The following is a 19,951-nucleotide window of genomic DNA, read 5'->3' as shown; positions in this document are numbered from 1 at the left end:
TAGTACAGCGTGCGTGTGCTGTGTCCAAGCATATCAAGGACTGAATGTGCATATATAAACAGCGTGCTATACTCAGTGCCATTTTGAAAGTGCAGAGAGTGAGCATGTATGAATCAATGTAGCTTCTTTTTTCTTTCGGCTTTACCCAGTTTAGGGGTCGCCACAGCGGACCGCCGGTCCGCTAATGATTGGCAGTAGATTTTTACATACTGGCTTGCCGGACCTAACGCACAACCTTCAACGAAGGAACGCCCATTCACGCATGTCGCCACACAGAACACGCTCTGAGAATCGAACGGGCAATGTCTAACTGTGAGGCGCCTAAATTAATGTTTATAAGCTACAATCATGATGATGTGTTTGTACATAATAAAGCTGCTTGAACAGAACCCACAAAGACTCTTCTATTAAATCGGACTAGACGAGCGACACTGTCAGAACCGGGATTCCAGCAATTTCAAAAAGTCTCTTGTGCTGGGTGTCTATTAGACAAGTGCCACCATTACAGTGTTTCTCGCACTGTAAAGAATTATCTAGCAAGGTACAAGTTTGTGTGCTGTGTACTGTTTATTCGCAAAGTGCAGTTAGTTTAAAATGTTTCTTACCCTGAGCTTCTTCTGCCCAATTCATTCGCACAGTGCAGTTATATGAAATTGTTTCCTACACAGATAAGAAGCGATTTCTTGCAGTACAGCAGTTGAGGGTACTACAGTGCCCAATAGACTTATTTTGCAAAGTTCTGTTATTCAGAGGTTTGCTGTGCTATTGGGCAAAGTTAAAAATACTGGTAAAAATTTCTGGCTTATGTGTATTTGTTCATATTTGCAAAACCCTTCACTGGCATGTGTTAAATATGGCAGATGGAGTTTGAAAGCCCTCATCACTTGTATTTCATCAGAATATTGCAGAGAACTGAAGAATATTTGAGCAAGAGTATGACATTTTTATACAAGGGGCTTATTCTGACAAAGATGCATGCACCAGGGCATTCATATTGTTAAAACTAGCTGGGTCAGACGCCACTGAAAGAGCATTCATTTGTGCATGCACCTGCCAGTATACGAGGGAGAAGGTGATAACCGGCATATTGTTGTACAGGCCAAATCAAGGTAAGAACCCCAAGTGTTTGAAGTGCAAATTCAGGGAAATGTGCAACCCCCAGATGAATATTACATTAGAAAGAAATTAATTTTACACAAGAGATCAGAAACAAGGAGAAACTTTTACAGCTTATATTACTGACCTGAGAAACAAAGCTAAAAATGTGTCAGTTTTGTGACTTGAGAGGAGTTAATAAAGGACAGGCTTGTGTGTGGTATAAATAGTGCTGCTGTAAGAAAGATTTTGCTTCGTGACAGTGACTTAATGTTGAATAAAGCCACTGAGATTTGTCAGATCCATGGAGTTACAGAAAGGCACACGAGTATGCTTGCAAGTGACAACAGAATGGTTTCAGCCAGCTCCAGAGCAAATGTAGAAAGCATGCAACATGTAACTAACAGAAGCAGGCCTAAGCACATGGCAGCTACAGCCCCTGCTGGTTCACCATGAAAACCATGTAGTTTTCTGGCAAGTTCTAAGAAAGGAGCATGCTTAGTGCAGTATAAGCGTGAGTCAGCAAAATAAATCTAGCTTTATTGTTAACTGTTGCAACTGTGGTGCCAATCATGAGTTTAAAACAGACAGATGTGGTCAGCAATGTCACAAGTGTAAATAGAACCATTTTCAAAAATTTTGCACATCAAGTAAACCCTACAGAGTTATAAAGAAGGGTCACTCAGAAAAGCAAACTGATCAAGTAGACTGCAACTCCCACTTTCTATGTAGACGATATATCGGTAATTAGTGAAAAGGTTGATGCAGTGAATTTGTTGGTGACTGACCTCAGCATCCATCTCTCTTTTCAGCTCTCTCCATTACTCTTCTACTTGTCCTCATCACTAGTACTACCCCTCCTCTGTAGCTCACATACCATCCACATGGATATTACTTTTTCCTATAAATTCAACTTCTCTTTATTCTTGTCATATTACTGCAACCTTTATACTTGTTATATTACTGCAACCTGTCATCTCACTTTGTATCTAAATCTACATGTTGCTCCCAGCTGATGAAATCTGCTTCTTAAAACTAGTGCCCTGGCACAAAACGTTTATCAAAATTGTTAATACTGTAAATAGTTGAATAGAGTCTTGTGCGAGTTACTTTATTTCTTTTTTAATTGTACTATTACTACTCTTGCAAAGATTTTGGAATAGAAATCCTCACTATGTTAGAGTTTTGCTAAATTACTTTTGCACTGTTACTATGCTACATGGGAAAAGTTCTCTTCATGCTTATAATTTGTATCTTACTGTGCTATTTTTTGTTTTTATTATTTACTAGTATATAGTGGAGCTTTTCTCCTCGGGCCTCTGCTGAAAATGGACATGTATCCAGTCAGACTAGCCCGGTCAACAAATGTAAAACAAAATAAAATAAAAAGAACCAAGTGTTTTGTGCTGTCCAGATCAATGGTAAATCCACAGAGCTCAAAGCAGACACTGGTTCAAATTGTAATGTTATATCAGCAGATACATCTGCTAAAGAGAGAACCAATGAAAAACTATCCAAGCATGTTTAAGGGTCAGCTCCCGGTGTTTTCTCCCGTCTACCTGATGAATCCGGGCATCTTGGGGCAATGCAGCAATTGCCTCATGTACACAGACAACCCTCTCCTATCACTCAACACTACAACCTGAGAGGCAGGCACTTGTATAGCCAAACAAGAAGCAAAGCTCTCTTCACCCAAGATTGGGCTAGACAGTCAAGAGGAGAAGGTAAACACTTGCACCACACCACACTCCTCACATAGTCCCTCAAAACCTACACCACCAACACACACACACACACAGCAACACAAAAACACACACCTACTGTGATGATTGGGGAGAGATGGGTGAAGGCTGCCAGCCTAGTCAAATATAATTTAATATATAATTCTAATCAACTGTATAAATAAATGTAAAATACAGGCTCGTGTTTTTAAATGTGAGAAAACACTGTAAAATGTGAACTTCAAGATTGTTGCAACATTGCCATCTGCTGCAAGGAAAACAAAGCCAAGTATTTCAAATGTGTCTTTTTACGTTGAAAAGATCTTATTAATGTTTTACAAATCTGTTCCAGTGTGGCTTGTCCATTGTTTTAAGGCTAAAGTTTATGACCAGAATTTAGATGTGGAATGTGTTTTATTGCTCTGGTTTCTGCTAGAATGTACATGTGAAATGCCTTGTATTGTTGTAAGTTTCTGAGGAGGTGTTAGATTGCTAAATAATGCAGTTTGTGGCCTGAGAACTCAGCCCAGGTGTTAAGATAATGCAATATGAATACTGGGAAAACTAAGTGTCAAAAATGATGCAATTCTGGGAGGGCCTTAGAAACCTTTGTTAGTAATGTTTAAATACTACTTCTCACAAAAGACTGGTAAGCATTTTGACTTTGGACATCTAACTCATCAGCACTCTGCCTTATGCTCACATGTAAGCTTTAACACTGTGATTACCATCTTTATTTCTTTGAAAAAAATCAGACCTGTCCTACTGTATTAAGTTTTTGTGTGAACTCTGAATTCTTGGATATCTCTGTGGTGTAGTAGTTTTGTCTTGAGTTTTAATTATTTATTACTATTTTTAAAACCTACCTGTGGCTGATGTGTAGAAATAAGCTCTAGAGTACATTACATATTTATAGAGGTTATTGTAACAGGCCACTCTAAAGTAAGCCTTGACTGTTAAGTCATACTACCATGAGATAATATTGCACAGTAATAAATTGGACACCCTTTTAAGGGCTTCTTAGTAGCTATTATTAACTGGGTGGTGGCAGTAATTACTACCGTATAGCCTGAGTAAAGGGGCACAGTTGGAGAATCTGTGTCAGCCTTTCCCAGGAGTTTTTGTGAAGTTGTATAAATACTTACCTCAAAAGGTGTGCGTGTGTGTGTGTGTGTGTGTGTGTGTGTGTGTGTGTGTGTATTGTCATCAACTTGGCAAAGACATGAAGCACTGGTTGACAGAGGGTTACTGGAGGTTTTAGCTTGCCCAGTTAGGCCGAGACCTGGACCCTACAGCTGTGCCAGTGGGGAGTCTTATTGGGGATCTGGTGAGTAAGGGAGAAACCATCATCAGACTCGGAACGGACGACTCATCCAGCTTGGATTTCAACGATTTCTCTTTACTCTTCTTCGCGGTAGCGGGCGGAGGATCCGACGGCATATTGTAATTACACCGCTTACCGAAGACAAGCCTAGCACAGTCTAACCTACGTTTAATGGTGCGCTTATTAAATTTATCACAAAAGCGACACCCGACTAAGTCGTGCTCAGGCCCCAAACAAGGAATACAGAGAGAGTGGTAATCCCTATGAGGTATGTTTCCCACAAGAAATACAATTATTCACTTTCTGACATCCGGATTTAACTGAGGCAAGAAAAGACAAAAATATTCCCCAACGGGGTACTTAGCCCAACTTGGTATCGGTCTGAAACTCAGAATACGAAAATTTCAAGATGCCGAACGGCACTTGCAAACGCTGCTTCTGCTTCGGACCATGCGGCAAGAAAGACTGAGGATATGACGTCGGTCATGCGCTTTAGTACCACGGCGTACTGACGTCAGATCTAAGCGACCATGACCGACGCCAGCCTAACACTTTGGTATTCGGGCCGACCGAGGACAGCGGACTACCCACAGGTTATGACTGCAGCAATGTGAGATGAAGAACATTTGTACTTTACTGTGTGTGTATTACTTATCCTTTTCTCTTCTAACAGACTACCTCCCTGGTGTTAGTGATGAGGATTAAGACTCCTTGATTGCTGGGCCAGGGCACGGTTGTCACACCTACATTCACAGAGGTGTTCAAAAATCTGCTCAAGTAACAGAGACTTCCACAACAGAAACGTATCCAACCTCCACCCCCCAACACAACCCAAATGACACACAGCCCACAAACTCAGTGTGCCACTCAACCACAGCCCATAAGGCATAACAATGTAACAAACACTCTAGTCATAGGCTACTCTATAGTCAGGCACACTGATGTTCCACTCACCAGGCTAGAAGAAGAAAGTTACTGTCAGCTGCTTGTTGGGTGCCAAGATCCGCCACAACAAGTCTGGAATAAACTACCTATCTATATCAAACAAAGCTCCTCATTAGCACTCCAAGAAAAATATTAATGACTGGATGGGAAATGGGAAATTCACCCCAGGTATCACCTCTGTGGCTCTGCTAGACAGTGGCGCAGGAAAATAATTTTCTTGGGTGGCAAAAGCCAGGGTACCTTTTTGGCTGGGCTTGAATAGGCCCCAGGGCAGATAGCCTAGTACCTACCTATGAACCAAAGTACAAATATGACTGTCATTGTCCAGGCTGGTGTGAATGACCTGAAATACACCTCCCTGGACTACATGAAGAGAGACATGGAGGAGCTCTCTGATCTTGAAGCCCAGGCAGGTATGACCCTAGCCCTGAGTAGCATCCTATCACCCAGAATGATACCACAGTACAAGGACAAGATGACAGACTTCAACAATTGCCTAAGCTTCCGGTGTCATTCTAAGAGGATCCAGTATCTGTCTGCCTGGGATGACATGATCGATAAACCACGATGCCCTGCCAGAGATGGCCTGCACCTGTCGCCTTTGGGATTCCGGATACTTTCCACCCATACAGTGCCTTTTTTAGGCAAGGTTCAAATTACAAATTTACTGTTACAAGCAAGCAAAATCTGAGGGTAATGCTACTCAATGCTAGAAGTCTAAACCTCAAAATGCATTCACTCGAGGCACTCCTTAAAATGGAGAACATCGATATCTGTGCAGTGACAGAGACCTGGTTCAAGGCTCCAGAGAGCACCCCTGCATTACCAGGCTATAATTCATACCACACCTTTCGGCCATCTAACCTAAGGGTGGAGGCGTGTCCATATTCATTAAGGATACCCACACCTCCAGGCTAGTTGCTCAGCATAATGCATCCAAGAGCAACTAACTCTGGCCAAGACCGCAATCCAAAATCTAACTTGCTATAGATCCCCTACCATGCCCCAGGATTCCTACTCCTCATTTCTTGATGCAATGGAAAATTAGGGTACAACCCAACACCCTACTAATGGGCGATTTCAACTACCCCACCATTAACTGGGAAAACTACTCATGCACCAACTCTTTTACTCAACGTTTTCTGAATTCCTAAATTCCAAAGCCTTGGATCAACTTATCCACACCCCCACCAGGGGCAGCAATATCCTAGACCTGGTCATTACCAACATGGGCAACCGGTGTTCCACACCAGAGGTCAATTCCTTGTTTGTCAGATCAGACAAGCTCATCAGCCTAGACATCCACATCCCACCCCCCCATTAGGGAAACCACTGTAAAAGATTTCTCCAAAGCAGAGTTCACGCTTCTTAAGACAGAAGTGGCAAACTTTACAACACCCATGCAGACGGACAATATAGAGGTACGGCTGCAGAATCCTGCAAAAATGCACTTTATAAGCACTTGCACGAGTAAGCGATCATGCTATCCCTAACAGAACCAAGATGCTATCCTCAAAAAAAAAAAAAAAGGAAGTCAATCTGGTGGTCCCCTGCCATAAACAACCTCTACAACAAAAGAAAGAAACTTTTTTTTTTTTTTTTTGCAACAAAGTCGCCACCGATTCTAAAGACAACCACATAGCATTCTATAGCTATGTCAAGAATCTCAATGGCAACACTCAGATCTGCTCAGAGTCATGGCACTAAATATACAGAACCAACTGATATTGCCAACATCCTGGCAGATGGGTTCAGTGCTAACTTTACCCCCCCCCCCTCTAGAGAGTCTATCTCTATACTGGAAGAATGCAAAGTTCCTGTAAATCACAGCTGCATAGGTAAAAACCACACTCTTCAAAGCCAAGAACACAGCATCCATGGGACCTGACATCCCAGGCTGCATTCTATATGAACTACAGAATGAACTGGCACCCCACCTAAGCACCATGTTCAATCATAGCCTCACCTCAGGTTTTGTGCCCACTGAATGGCACACAGCGACAGTTATCCCACTCCACAAAGTGGGAGCAGAGTCTGGTCTGCAAGACCATGGAACTTGTAAACAAAGACATTGGTAATCTCCAAACTCTGGACCCCACTCAGTTTGGGTTTCTAAAAGGCAGATCATACCTCCTAAACCTGACTGACTTCTTTGAAGCAGTCACCAAAGCCGTAGAGGAGGGTAAGGTGGTTCACACAGCCCATCTAGATTTCGCCAAGGCTTTTGACACCATCCCCCACTCTGGAATTATAGACAAACTCACTAAACTAGGTATAAATCCCTAGGTCACAAGACTGGTTGCCAACTGGCTCACTGACAAAACTCACACTGTGAAAGTAGCAGGCTCCAAATCCAACTTCAGACCAATGACAAGTGGAGCACCACAGGGTTCAGTCCTGGTTCCTCTCCTGTTTATCTACTTTTCTGAAGTACAGACTAACACAAAAGGTCTTTGGCCAATGAAATTTCGTTAGCCAAACTAGGAGCCATATTTGAAACTCCTAACGATGTGGACATCCTACAAAAGGGCCTCACTGAAACAGATGCCTGGTGTCAAAGCCATGGTCTCAAGCTCAATGCCAAATAATGCATTTTTATCCCCTTTGGAAAAACTCTGTACCCATGAGCTACCACATAGGTGGTAGTCTACTCAACACCGAAAGTGTGATGAGACCTTGGGACACAGGTGGACAGTAGTCTCTCCTTTGATAATCACACTGCCAGTCGGGAAAGAGGTCATTGTTCCCTTCTACTCATCACTCAGACCCATTACAGAGTACAACGCCCCTTTTGGTATGTACCTCATAAGACATAACAACTGGAAAGATCACAGAAATACCACACAGAGGATTACCGGCCTCTACGCAGACAGTCTCAAACTCCAGATTTACTCCGTTGCGTATCGCCTACTCCAAGGCGATTTCTGCCTAACATACAAAGCTGTGTCAAACCCAGAGATATTGGACATGCTCCACTTAAAGAAATCCCAATCCCTCAGAGCTACAAGCTCTAGGGACCTAAACCTTGTCACCACAATAAACAGAACATGCTGGAGGGATAAATTCCTGTCCCAAAGACTTTTTTTGTTTTAGGTTCATAGATTAGTACTAAGCTAACTGCCCTTGCGAGCCATTTTAAGCCTAGCCAATTATCCCATGTGAGACTCAAACCCTGCACCTTGTACTTGAAAGGCAAACACCTTAACCATTAGGCTACCCTCCCAACCCCATACTCTGGAACAAACTACCTATCTATATCAAACAAAGCTCATTAGCACTCAAAAAATTTTGATGATTGGATGGGAAATAGGAAATTCACCCCAGGGATCACCTCTGTGGCTCTGCTGGACAGGGGCACTTGGGTGGTGAAAGCCAGGGTACCTTTTTGGCTAGGCTTGTATAGGCCCTAGGGTGGATAGCCTAGTACCCACTTATGAATTAAATGTGGCTAGTAGTGCGAAACTTGCTTATGGAAGTGAAGAAATTCAGACCAAAGGCTCTGTAATGCTATCTTATTTGGCTAGGAACTGTTGCAGCTTGTTATATTATGTAGTTCAAAGACCTGTGCAGTCATTACCGGGTCTCGGAGACAGAATGGAAATAAGATATGCGCTTATATGATGAACTTTTTTGGTAAAGGAAAGCAGATTCAATTTTTCTGAAGTCATTTTCTCAGAATATACGGATGTTTTCGATGACAAATTGGGCAAACTTCCAGTTGTATATTCTAGGAAGTTAGACTCCGAAGTCAGTCCAGTAATCAGACCACCAAGAAATGCTCCGATATCTATGCAGGATAAAGTCAAAGCTCAACTGGATAAAATGGTGCAGCAAGGTGTAATTTCTCCAGTTACAGAACCAACTGAATGGGTGTCATACATGGCAGCAGCTCACAAAAAGGCTCAGACGAGAGAATATGTATTGACCCTAGAGATTTGAACAAAGTATTGAACAGACTGCATCACCCAATGCGTACAGTCGAAAAAGTTGCAGATCTAATACCAAATAATGCCACTGTTTTTTTTTTCCTGTCTTGGATGCAAAACGTTCATTTTGGCAAGTGATGCTTAAATCGCTAATCCTCATCACTAATCACTTCCGGTACCCAGTTTGACAGATTCCCGAGGATGCCACTTGGAAAAATTCTACAAGTGAAGTCTTCCAGCGTGCAATGGAGCAAATTTTTTCAGGTTATCCTTGTGCCATAACAGACAATTTGTTGGTTGGAGGCAATGGTGAAGCAGAGCATAACAAGCCTTAAGAGAGTTCTAGACAGCACGTGAAATGAACTTAAAGCTCAATCCTCTGAAGTATAAATTCAGACTACCAGAACTTACATATGTTGGTCATTTATTTACCACCACTGGCTTGAGACCAGACCCACCCAAGCAAGCAGCTATTCTTGAGATGTCAGCACCAGACAATATTCCAGCTCTACAGCATTTCCTTGGCATAGTAAACTATTTAGGCAGGTTTATATCAGACGTCAGCGAGTTGACAGCACCTTTAAGAGAGCTGACGTGCAAAAATGTTACATGGTCTTGGTTGGAACAGCACCAGAAGGCATTTGAAGACCTTAAGCAGAAAACTGACAGCCCACCTACATTAACGATACTATGATGTCAATAAGTCACTCTTTCCTGTGATGCTTCAAAATTTGGTCTTGGCGCAGTTATTCTTCAGTAAGGCAGACCAGTAGCCTAGAACACTGTCTCAATTTGAGCATACTGCATCTCAGTTTGGGTAAGAACTTTTGGCAATAGTATTTGCATGTTCAAAGTTTCATGATTATACTCTATGGTCGAGCTACTCGGATCGAAACAGATCACCAACCTCTAGTTACTATTCTAGAGAAGCCTATGCATTCAGCTCCAGCAAGACTACGAAGAGTTATGCGCAAATTACAAAAGTACAAATTTAAAATGGTCTACACAAAGGGCAAACTTATTTATCTGGCTGATACCTTATTCTAGATCGCCCAGAAATACAATGGAATAGCTTGATGCAGAGAATTTTAACTGTTGTAATGGCAGTGCGTACTTTTTCTACCACAAGACAATGAGGTGAGAGATCATACAAAGACTGATGCAATTTTGCAAATGCTCAACCACTACATTAATGCTGGATGGCCAAAGCAATCTAGTCTACCTCCTGAAGTGCAAACCTATTTTCCTTGCAGAGATGAGATGTTGATAGATGATGGCATTGTTTTCAAAGGTCTTAAAATTGTTGTTCCTGCTTCCTTACAACATGAATATATCCAAATTTTGCATCATGATCACCCAGGTCCCAAATCTACCAAAAGAAGGGCGAGAGTACTAGCATTTTGGCCTTCACTGGTGAAAGACACTGAAAGTACTTTCTTCTTGCTCAGTATGCAATAGTAGTAAACTGCATTTCCAAAGAAAACCACTTCAGCCAAGTCAAGTTCCCGAACTACCTTGGTCAGCAGTAGCCAGTGACATAGTCGAGTGGAACAATCAGCATTACTTAGTACTGGTAGACTCTTATTCCAGCTGGTTTGAGATTGATTTACTACCTAATTACCAAGTTGAAACATCACTTCTCAGTCAGTGGTACTCAATTTACTAGTCAGCTGTTTCAGAAATTTGCAAGAGAATGGGACTTTGTACATGTTAGTAGTAGTCCAGAATATCCACAGTCAAATGAACTAGCTGAACGTGCAGAGTGAAAAGCAATTATTTTGAAAGGTCAAAGCGTGCTAATACAGATGTCTTTCTGAATTTACTTAATCTCAGAAACATACCCTGTGACAATATACTTGGCTCGCCTGCTCAGAAACTTCTACCCAGGCAAACCAGAGCAACACTACCTAGGTTAATTGAGGCCTAAAGCTAAAAACGACAACCATCAGAGCCCAATTATTCAGGGAACGTGCTTTCCAGAAGTACAGTTATGATAAATCAAGCAGATTTCTTAGTCCATTGAAAGGGAGGGAGAGAGAGAGAGAAGAGAGAGAGAAGAGAGAGAGAAGAGAGAGAGAAGAGAGAGAGAGAGAGAGAGGATAAATGTTTCAACCAGATTGGCCAAGTGACAAGTATATGTACCAAGCAAAGATCCTACTTCAGAGAGTCTGAGGTTGTGGAGTACAAGAGAAGTCGCAGATATCTTCTTCCTGTACCAGAATCGTTATCACAGCATTGCTACTGTGATACAGACTTTAGATCTCAGATCAATCCAGACAATGTTCCCATACCCGAACATACGCGTCTTGACTTCTACTTCCATTCCTGGGGATGTTCCCATATTCCTAAGGTTAAACATTCAGCAGAAACAGTTCCAGTTGCCAAGTCTAATTCGCAGTTTTATGTCACACGATTTGGTCGTACTTACAGACCTAGTGTAAAATACACAAGAGACCTGGACATAACTGTAAATATGTACCTAGTTCTTTATAACTGCATGACAAAGAATTATTTGTATTGTTTGCACATCAACTGATACTCAGCATTGCATGATCTACTTGTCAAAGGAGGAGGATGTAGAACAGCATGTGTGTGCTGTGTCTAAGCAGCATATCAAGGACTGAACATACATCTATAAATAGCAGGCATGTGTTATATATACACCTTGCCACATTTTTAAAGTGCAGCCAGAGAGTGAGCATGTATGAATGAACGTAGCTAGTTTGTATACAAATTACCCAAGTCAAAGTTAATGAGCTTCAATCGTGATGTGTTTGCACATAATAAAGCTGCTTGAACAGAATCCACAAAGACTCGTCTATTACATCCTGACTAGATGAACACCATGTAAGAGGGAGGAACAAGGCAGAAGAAAGCTAGGATTAATCTATACATGACAGTACTCAAAACTGTGAGCTGCACTCAAAGATTTTCTACTCATTAATAAGTCCATTTTTACAATTAACACAAAAAAAAAAAAAAAAAAAACCTGACAGCCTTTCAATACTCGGAAAGGGGCTGCAGATCCCCATCACCAATGTACATGGATGAATGGTGGCTAATTACAGGCAAACACTGTACTCCATATAAATGTAAGAGTGTTGAAGGTTTTTAGTTTATAGGTTAGTACTAAGCTAACTGCCCTTGAGAGCCATTTTAAGCCTAGCCAATTATCCCTTCTGAGACTCAAACCCTGCACCTTGTGTTTGTAAGGTAAACACCTTAACCATTAGGCCACCCTCCCAACCCCAGTTTTACAACTAGAAGAAACTATTTTATGAAGAAGAATACAATAAAACAATGCTGCTAGCATCCAAGTGGGTGTGGGGGAGGGGTTGACATCTGGCCCCGGAAAACTATACAGCAGCTAAAAACTTACCAACTCTTCAAAACAAATGGAGTAATGTAGGAATACTTTTCAGAAACCAAATACCTTCAGAGTAAAGCAGACTTTTGCAAGGAAACTTGTAAGGGTGAGGTGTGATTTTCCACCTTACCCAATCTGCAGTTTACAATGCAAACATACCTGTTCAGAGCTAAGTGCATGGCAGGATGTTTACCTATTACTCTTTCACCCACCTTGTTAAAAGTTAAGTAATGACATATGTTGTACAGATAAAAAACAAAGTAATGTACATTTAGACAGCACGTGTGAAAGTAAAGAACTGCAATAGTAATGTCTTTCGGCTTTTCCCGGTTAGGGTTTGCCACAGTGGAACTCTGATCCGCTAATGATTGGCAGTGGATTTTTTACGGTGCTGAGTTGCCAGCCCGACGCCCAACCTTCAAAGAAGGCAAACCCATTCACCCACGCACCTACCTGCATGTCTTTAACGTCACTCGACCGCAGGGAGGACATGCAGACTCCACACAGAAGGCGTTACAGAACTACAATGATAGCATGCAATTATAGTTACAGCTGTCAAAGAGTGTTAAAACATCACCCATGTATGCTGTACAGTGTTTAAAACAGTTAATAATTGGGAGTTCTCACTTAAAAATCAGTGCACTCTGTTACTGAAAGAAACAAAAATTAAAAAAGTGTCTCAACAGGCTGCATGAAGTACAAGAGAAGAAATCTGCAAATATTGCTACAGGTATGGAAACAATTCAAAGAAGGTGATCTCAAGAAACACAATGCACAATTTATTTACAGATGAAATATTATGCAAATGAAATGACTAACAAGGTACACAGATGAAAAGCTGACTTGGCCTAGATCAACCTTTTTAAAAACAAGGAGTACATTCAGACAAAGCAAAACTTGCAAACAAGAGTGTTGCTGTGCGCTTGTATATCTCAGCCTGGAATGCAGCTGTGCATTTTGTGGATATCTGTCATACATGCTTCCTTTATGAAGTGTGTTTGTGTTTACATCTACAAATATTTTAGTCGTATTTTTTTACATGACAGTTTTGAAACTGCTCTAAGCTAGCAGTAAAAAGCACATATGTAAAACATAAAAGGCAGGCAAGACTCATCTATGGCCGCCTGCCTGCCATGCTACTGAATCTGGAGTTATCCTCATCAGATGTACAAAGAATGTAGCTCCAGGCTACACATACTTTTTTTTAAGCTAACTTAGTGTGAATCATGACTGTTTGGCATATTGTGATGCTCCTCCCAAAAAAACAAGAGTGCTTGTTCTGTTCTCACCCACCCCCAAGGCAGAAGTAATCAAGAAGGAAGAAGTCACACCCATTATCAGAGGAAAAGAATCCGACAAGGAATCCTCCCAGTTCATTCCACTGAAGACGGCAAAAGAATCAAGACTAAAAGGAGAGGCATGCAAAAGGCTGTGTGAACACCAACAGGCAATGCTGAAAAAAAACAGTTCATATGAAAAACATGCATGTATAACTACATTTCCAACCTCTTCCTAAACACACAATGCAAAGAAAAAAATGATAACAAGTGCCCAATCGGTCTTTTCTTCTTCCATACAGGCAGCTTTTGAAAACCCATCTTAATATGCTGTCATGAAACACACCCCTCTGTCATCCACTGGGACTAGTTCATCAACTAGTCAGCAAGACATATTATGCCACTGAATTTTCCATCTTCTAGCGAGACAAGCCATGAAGAATTTACTATTTAATACCAGTTTTTCAGAATTCACCTCTCTCAAACTATCACAAATATTTATACAGTCTTATCTAGGACTTTTTCAGAAGGATCAGGTATGACCAACTTTAACAGTTCAGAGGTTTCACTAGCATTAACAGTTGAACAGAGGTTTCACTAGCATTAAGAATCAGTTATACATACACACACACACCAACATGAATGTGTACTATATGTATTCCAAATCACATTTTGACTATAATTTGCAACAGTTTTGAAAACGTATTCAAAGTATGCACGTGTTTTAATGCATACAAAAGCTTACGAATGCAAAGACTTGAATTTGTTAAAAAGAACCCAAAACAGCATAAACTGTTTTATTAGATCAATAAAACAAGAACTGAAATTCTGCTTACAAAAGTCTACATGAATAAATCGTATTGAAAGTTTTGTGCGCAATACGCAAGCAAACAAATCCTCTTGACATCTTAATGTAGAAATTGTGCATTTTAAATGGGCACATTTTATACAGTACCAGATGACTTGTTAGCTACTAAATGCCTCAATGAAAACAATGATCCAGCTTAATTTCAGTGTGGTTTGTCTCACAGCAGGAAAGAAATTAAGCACAAAATAAAAGGTAAAATAAATGCAGCAATAAGAGTAAACACTAAACAATGCATTTTCAACAACACAAGAAAAGTGAAAACTGCCAAAAGGACATTCCCTAGATCCTTTACCACTTATCAGTCACTGCAGTTTCAGTTTATCCAGCATCCCTCTTCAGATAAAGGATTCCAGTCTCTCTTCAGATCAAGGATTTCAGTCTTGCAACAACATGCTATACTAAAGTCCCAATACATCTCCATACAAACTGGAAGCATTGATAAGCTTCTGTCAGTGATGACATCCAACCACAAATCGCAAGGATCTCAAAAGCCATTATAGGCACCCTGTGATAAATATGGAGGGGTACAGGTGCCTGCTTCTTCAAAACCAACAGCTCCACATGCTGCCACACTGACAACATAATCTGTAGATGAACTCTACTGGTGTACTTTATAAACTATTTAAAAACCTTAGTCGAATACCATAACATGTTCATTCTTCACCCACATTTTGTGGCGTTGCCATTTTTTTAACCATCTCTCTCAAGTAAGTTAATGTCATACGTAAACAACCATACTTAGAATATTTCTATCTTGTCTGCCATGTTCTACCTCCCATACATACAAAAAAATAAAAATCACACCAATTCAGTGCACGACAATACTCCCGGACACACCAGAAACTCACTCTCAGTACAGAATTTAGAGAGCACTCAATTCAGTGAAAGACACTACTTTTACATCATCAGAAACTGTAATTCCCATTATAGGATTCCCTCAGCACCAAATCATCTACTGCTACTCATTTTGTTTCAGTGTACAAAACATGGAAATACCCAGTCCAGCTACATCCACTCAGAAATACTACTACCTAGTGCTTTTATACTGTAAATTCTCCAACAACTTATGCCCAATTCCTTCTCCAATTAAAGAATTTGAATAATGGATGGAACTGTAAATTCACTTCTGGGGTACTGCCCATGTCCCTTATAGAGAGAGAGAGAGGTAGTCTGCAAAATTAATCAGGGCTCCAACCCCGAAAGGCCAACTACCCTGATAATTCCCTAGGTATCAGATGGGACAGTAAGACACAATACTATCATATCCTGGGTAAAGGTATCAGATGGGATAGTAAGATATAATACTATCATATCCTGGGTATTATCAACTAGGCTTGTAAAGGCTCTTGTGCCATTAGCCTAGTAATCATCTATGAACATATAGATCTATGATCCCAGTTATTCTTAAGTGTACTTACTATACAATTATCGACCATGGGATAGGCAAGGCCAATCTCTAACCAAATGGGATAGATTAATTTGAGCACAGAAAGGGAAACTGGCTAGGCTTAAAATGGCCTGCCAGGGCAGCAAGCATTGTACTTGTCTAGGAAACAAACACAAGGCATTAGGGACACCTGGTGCTACACACACAGTATGAACCTCCAAACGTAAAACTGACTGCACATTAGTCACTGTGAACTCAAACTATTCCCATTCACAAACTCGTTCCACCTACAAAGACTCAAGTGTTACTACAATAATCAAGGCAACCCACCTATGAACACTAGGCTCGCTGCACTGCACTTACTGAGGACCTTGCAATCTGCAAACAGTTCTTGTCCGTTATCCACAAAACATGTAATCATTAGTGTCATGCCTGCCGAGAGTATAAACAAAACTTCTTGAATCTGGACTACTTTTCATATCGTCCTGAAGTTCACCAAGTCATCAAGTTTCAGATTATAAAATAAATGTAATGACAACCTAACTCATTTTAAGTGGTAGGATTATCACTATGGTTAACTCAAATTAAAAACCAATGGGACAGTTCCAGAATCCTGGCAACTGTCTACCACAATTTTCCATCCTATGTAGACCACAGTCAGACTAACAGCAGTACTGAAATGCCCATTACAGGGTATTATGAAGCATGCATATTTACTATCCACCTCAGTTCTTCTCATCATACGTATAGAAAAGTGGTGCAATCCAAAGTTTTTACATAAACCAGTTTAAGGCAGGAGGTTGCCCACAAAGTCCCCAAAGCCTGGTACACCTTTCCAACATTTGGAAATCCCAAGACCTCAACTCCATACCTATGTGCAGACCGCAAAAAAAAAAAATTCATCAACACTGTTTTAACCATTACTACTAGCATACTTGCAAGAAAAATAAAAAAAGTAAAAAAAAAAACCCACAAGACTCCCACTTCCAGAGCAACAGTTGAAATATGGAATAATCCTACATGTTCCTTCAGCAGCACTGTAGTCTTAATAAAAATACTTCCATGAAACAAAAAAGGGCTCGTCTGATGCCATTCATTTATAAGCCACTACATATTCTGCAATACCACTGAGAATGATACACTTAGTATTTAGCGGTCGTGACTTTCTGAAAGCGTAGGAATACATTAGCTACGGATACCAAAACAGAAACCAATGCTGCAAATGTATAAATTCTAGGGGGTACATTATTAGAAAAGCAACCTGAATACAGCTGGTCTAAAAGTGGATGAAGAAAGTAAACAATACACTGTGAAACAGAAGCCCACGGACACCCCTAAACATTAAAACAGGTGTCAGATATTTTACTTCCTTTAGCCACAGCAGGAAGATCAAAATAATACATTGTTCTGGACAAAAAAAGTTAATCACAAGAACTGGTTCAAATATCTTCAGTAAAGAGACCGTACCAAGTCAAATGTTTCAGTGGGAAACTCTCCAGAGCGAAATTTTGCAAGTATGTAGCAATTAAAAAAATTAATAACCTGGAGCTGTAACTTAAATGAAACTCTTCAATACGTTCCCTTCATAGATACATCCCTAAACCAAAGCTAATAGTTCAAGACATGTATTTACTAGACTTCAAGTTCACTAAACTTTACTGAATTCCATCACATTAGGCCATACTTCAAGCTGCGAACTGAGCAATTCTAGGAGGAAACAAATGCCACATTCTCTGCCCTCTAACGTTACATATCCGTGGGAATCTCACACTGAGCCCAGTCACTTTAAAGATAATCCCAATTTACAATCCATTTTACCACTACCACCCCTCCCCTTCACATTTTCTTTACTCCCTGTGCTAGCTAGTCGCTTTCTACCCCTGGAAGCTGTTTACGACTACTTCCCCATAGATAAAGCAGTCAAGACGACTTCTTCGACCTCAATGTGTAACTGCAACCTCAGAATTAAATAAAAGTGTTTGCAGAAGTGATATATTAGTTTTGTATTCAAAAACCTCCATGTTTCTTAATGAACTGCGCTTCTCTCCTTATCCCCACCCTTCTAACTTCGCATCTTCTTCTGCTTTTTTTTTTTTTTTTTTTTTTAATTCGCCCTTCAGTGTACAATCTGACTCCGTTATATTTCCCTACCTCATCAAAATACGTTTCTGAAATTCAGGCTGCACATCCCACTTCCAACAGAAATTAATGTAAAAAAGTTCATAAACCTGAACACACAGCAAATCGAGCGGTTGCGGCTTCCCATGTAGCAACACATGAACAAAAATCTCCCTCCGAGTTTCTTATCCGTGCTTCCTTCCCTAACGTTCAGTCTTTCTCTGTAGAGGCTCAAACCCCGGCTTACCTAAAAGTACGCACACGTTTTGTCTTTCTTATCACTCCTTAAGAAAGGGGTTCAATCTTTCGCTGGATGGGGAGCAAAGGAGTCTTTTCTGGTTCAGCTAGAGCATTCGCGGCAGTCAGAGTTTAGCCTTTCAAGGACCAAATCGTTGACGTGCAAGGCAGGGGAGCGGCGGTGGCGTGTATACACAGGAAACGAGCACGTCACGCGAACTTCTGCACTGTAACCCAGTTTCAAATTTTTTTAACAGTAAGAGTACCCGATTACAAAATGTCGGGGTGGGTTTTAAGCTTTAGTTTTTCATACTTGGAGTGCTAAAGCAGCCGCAGCAAAATAGAAGCTACAGTGAAAGTCGTAATGCTTCAGTGTTCTTTGACTTACTGGAGTGAGAGTTTGTGTACAATGTCCTGCTTTATCTGAATTGCTGTCTTTTTGCAAGAAATGTAATGCCTGTTTTAAGACTGTAGGACCGAAATGCCAGCTTAATGATCTTTAAGAATAATCCGAAAAACCTGTTGATGTTACAAGGCTAGAGAGGAAAACTGAAATGAAAGAAAGTAGGGACATGGGTTCATAGTTGTAAGACAAATAGGATTACGCTGGCATTTTTCGCGAAGAATTCACCACCTCTGGGGTAGACTTCCCCTTTCTGTAAAGCAAAGAATGTGCCTTACTTTCATCAAATGTAATTTAGATAAATGGATGAGAAATCACCCATTTTCGTAGGTCTAGCCCCCTATCTGTTCTGGATAGGGAAGTGAATGGTTGTGCCAGTGCGGGACTGCAATTTCAAGCCTTCAGGGGTCTTTAGCATAGACTTAGACGTCTTGATTGTGTGTATGTGTGTTACTACCACAGTTGGATCGTGGGTTAATAAAGCCGTAGGCCAGGTAAAGGCCAGCCCCCCCCCCCCAGCCATTCTAGTGTCCCTATTTGGCTGTCTCTTCTCAGTTGCTGTAAACACTTATCAAAACTGTCAGTGTGTATACTATATATTTCTTCTTTACTTTTACAATGATTATAGAGATTTGATTTAAAACCTTTATTTCAAATTTTATAGCAAAAACACCAATGGTCAGTTGCTAAACAAAACAGATGTAGCACGGGCAAAAGTAAACTTCTCTTGCCTTGAAATGCACATTCATTGAAAATGCAAATGCATCTGGTGAGTGGCAGATTACATTTTATTTTATTTTACATTTGTTTATCGGGAAAGTCCGACTGGACACAGGTCCATTTTCAGCGGAGGCCCGGGGAGAAAAGCTCCACATTACATGAGAGTAAAATGAAGTAGAACATACATACATATGGCATATATACACATGACAACATGCTGGTGATTAAGAAACATACATATAGCATATATACACACAACAGGACATCATGCTAGTGATTAACATTTCTTACAGTAGATAATCAGAGGTACATTTTTTCTTTTGCAGTTTTAAGTTTTGTAAAGTAAATGTATACGGGTTTGGAAGCTTTCAGGGGAGAAACTGTTTGTACATAGCTGTACCCTGACAAGTTCTCTTGGTATGGATTAGCCTAGTGAGTGGCATGAGCATAGGCAGTTACTTAGATTGTGAGTTTTCAGGAGTTTTTTTGAATTGACTAAAGGAGGTGGTAGAAGGTATTTGGTTGGTAGTGTGTTCCAGGTTTTGGCAATGGTGTTGGCAAAG

The 19,951-nt window shown here is 40.7% G+C and overlaps 1 protein-coding gene across 1 annotated transcript in view; it reads right to left on the bottom strand.

The window, feature by feature from the left end:
- The window catches only part of TLN1 (talin 1), a 3,443,760-nt gene extending 3,425,272 nt beyond the window's left edge, over positions 1–18,488 (bottom strand). The window contains exon 1 of the mRNA XM_044078439.1: positions 18,276–18,488. The gene's annotated coding sequence lies outside the window, so the exon portion shown is untranslated. The remainder of the gene's footprint in view (positions 1–18,275) is intronic.
- Between the last annotated feature and the right edge of the window lie 1,463 nt (positions 18,489–19,951).

This window comes from Protopterus annectens, chromosome 1.part1 (assembly GCF_019279795.1).
Source record: "Protopterus annectens isolate FY-2018-M chromosome 1.part1, PAN1.0, whole genome shotgun sequence".
NCBI classification, from domain to species: Eukaryota; Metazoa; Chordata; order Ceratodontiformes; family Protopteridae; genus Protopterus; species Protopterus annectens.
This window is presented reverse-complemented; position numbering and strand designations above follow the sequence as displayed.